Source organism: Borostomias antarcticus (genome assembly GCF_949987555.1).
Source record: "Borostomias antarcticus genome assembly, chromosome: 37".
In the NCBI taxonomy this organism is placed as follows: domain Eukaryota; kingdom Metazoa; phylum Chordata; class Actinopteri; order Stomiiformes; family Stomiidae; genus Borostomias; species Borostomias antarcticus.
In genome coordinates this window covers 208,909-211,662 of record NC_140270.1, presented here as the reverse complement: position 1 = coordinate 211,662, position 2,754 = coordinate 208,909, and the positions used below count along the sequence as shown (strand labels likewise).

At 48.8% G+C, this 2,754-nt stretch overlaps 1 pseudogene across 1 annotated transcript in view; it reads left to right on the top strand.

Moving 5' to 3' along the window:
• Positions 1-430: 430 nt before the first annotated feature.
• The window catches only part of LOC311328034 (actin-binding protein WASF3-like), a 9,179-nt pseudogene continuing 6,855 nt past the window's right edge, over positions 431-2,754 (top strand). Inside the window, exon 1 of the transcript in view lies at positions 431-451. The product of the transcript in view is annotated as an actin-binding protein WASF3-like (transcript). The remainder of the gene's footprint in view (positions 452-2,754) is intronic.

Sequence of the window (2,754 nt, the reverse complement as noted above, 5' to 3'; positions counted from 1 at the left end):
GGACCAGTGAAGTGACCTGACTCTCGCGGGATCAGGATGGTCTCAAGAGGCTACGCGTGACTTCAGACTTCAGCACCACGGACAGCGACCCTCGGTTTACGAGTCAACAAGCTTGTTTGTTGTGTCCTTTCGGCCTGTTGGTCTCCTCCTGTGACATCTCCCACATCCCCCTGCCTGGTTAACACACTGTGGTGTCACTGTCAACTCGATCAGTCTATTAGGTTGCTAGACAATGCCGTCGCTATTCAGAGTTCGTGATTATTTCCACACTGAACATTTCTCATTGATAGGAGTGAGTGGAGACTCTACCGTTTTAACTGTGAGGTGAGAGCGCCATCTTGAGGCGAAGATAGGTATGCCTAATGACAAGATGAAGACGGGAGGGTTTATGTGCAGTAATCTGCATGAATCCTCTTCTGCTGATTACATTATGTACGGAAGCCTGGGTGAGGTAGGTCCAGGCTACAAAATATCGCGAGAGAATTGATTAAAAACAATCGATCCAGGTATGAAATGTATGTGAAATAGCGATAGACGTGTAGCCGACATTAGATTGCCTGCCCATCCTCGGGTCTACGGTATTCGGTGGGTGGTGGTCTCGACTCCACTCGGGGCTCTTCGGCAGCGCATGCGCAGAAGCCTCGTCTCCCGTGCCGCCGCTTCGCCTCGCTGGCTGGAGAGTCGACGCTGCCTTGGTAACGACACACATGCTGGGGACCCCTCACTTCAAAGCCTTCCTCTCCTCCTTCCTCTCCTCCTCCTCCTCCTCCTCCCTCGTCTCCATCCATCCCTCCGTCTCTGTTTCTCTCATCACCGCACGGACGCAACCGGAGACCGGAGACATGGCCCACAAATGAAATGAACAAGACGAGAGAGAAAGGCGTGAAATAAAACACGAGTGGGACGATATCGCCGACAACGCCCGAGCAGGTAAAGGGAGTGGGGTTTTTAAAGGGCTTTGCGTGCCAGATGTAGCCCGGGTAGGAGCGGGCTAACGGGATAGTCTACACGCGTGTTTTTATTATCGTGCATTATAATGAAATCATGAGAGAGACGCGCGTAATCACCGCTGCAGCGGGAGAGAAGCACAAACGGATCCGGTGTTACAGACGCGTTCAAATCGGTAAGCGAATTAGAATTTGACCGAGATTCATCCATTTTGATTCATAGTGGACTTGATCCTCGCAGATATGGCCGCTAGCGATCTGATTCTCGATTCTGGGAAAAATCGAGTGATTTATCAGTGTGGTTCAAACGGCTTGACAGCTCAACCCCATCATTCTGGGACTGGTGTCTATCCGGCAGAACAGACTAGGCTCGGCTATTAGACACGGTGAGCGGTCCATCAGGGGACTGCTGGAGGCTTATAGGATTATTCTGGCCGGTGCTGGCCCTAGGGGTCCCACACGGTCAACACCGTTTAACGTTTGTTGTCAGTCATCCCCTTGTTGGACGACTCTCACTATTGTGTCAGACAGTAGTATTGAGGAGTGGAGGGTTGTTTTGTGTCCCGTGTTGTTGTAGTGTTGTTACAATGTTATTGTGGTGCGTTAGGGTGCTAGTTGCTTCTCTCAGTAGCTCACAGGCGTATAGCCTACCTGCATATGGTAGAAGTTCTCTGAATTATGATGACAATTATCGATCCGTTATAAATAGTCATCTTTTTAAAAGAAAAAACTCTCGCTAAAAGCCTAATTAGTTCAAGTACCATGCTGTGGCCTTGATCGCTTCATTTGGAGATTTGATTTATCTAATATCCACAGGCTGCACGTCTTACACTTAAGAGTTGATGCTAGTTCTGTGTACTGTACTTCTTCATAACGGACAGGCGATCACATGAATAGTCTTCCTTGTGTCTCTGAAATGTTTTATTGATGGGGAACTAACTTCCACCATTACGTAACATCATTTACAAGGCTTGGATGCCAAGATAGTTGTGCTCTCATGTCCTGAAATATTTGTGAACCAACAGACACACACTTATACACATGGCCCATGCACAGACACACACACTTTGCTCTCAACCAAGGATTGTCTCCTACAGTAGAAGGAGCCTCAGTGATGATGATGAGGATGATGATGATGAGAATTCCAGAACCGTCCGGTTGTGCTCTTGTGTTCCACAACGGAACCGTTAAAAGACCCCCCTTAGAACCCCCCTTAACCCCAGGCCACAGAGATCCCTTTTCCAGACACACCGTGTGTGTGTGTGTGTGTGTGTGTGTGTGTGTGTGTGTGTGTGTGTGTGTGTGTGTTCAGGAAAACTGCTGAGAGAGGGAGTTCATTTTGATTTTCACGTACAGTATAGTGGCCCACAGTTGGGAAGACTTTTGTTTGACTGTGTGTGTGTGTGTGTGTGTGTGTGTGTGTGTGTGTGTGTGTGTGTGTGTGTGTGTGTGTGTGTGTGTGTGTGTGTGTGTGTGCACCACTAAGACCTCTCTATTGTAGCTCTATTGGTTACTGACCGGCTGATACCTTCTACAATCATACCATCAGCCTGCATGCCAGCCCCAGCGGCCTTCTGTGTGTGTGTGTGTGTGTGTGTGTGTGTGTGTGTGTGTGTGTGTGTGTGTGTGTGTGTGTGCGTGCTTGTGTTTCATTCAGTATTTCTGTCTGCCTGCACATAATTTAATCATAGTCTTTGCACTCTCTCTCTCTCTCTCTCACTCTCTCTCACACACACACACACACCCGTATTCATCATATCACACACACACACACACATGCCCGGGCCGGAACGCGCTCGCTCAGCGA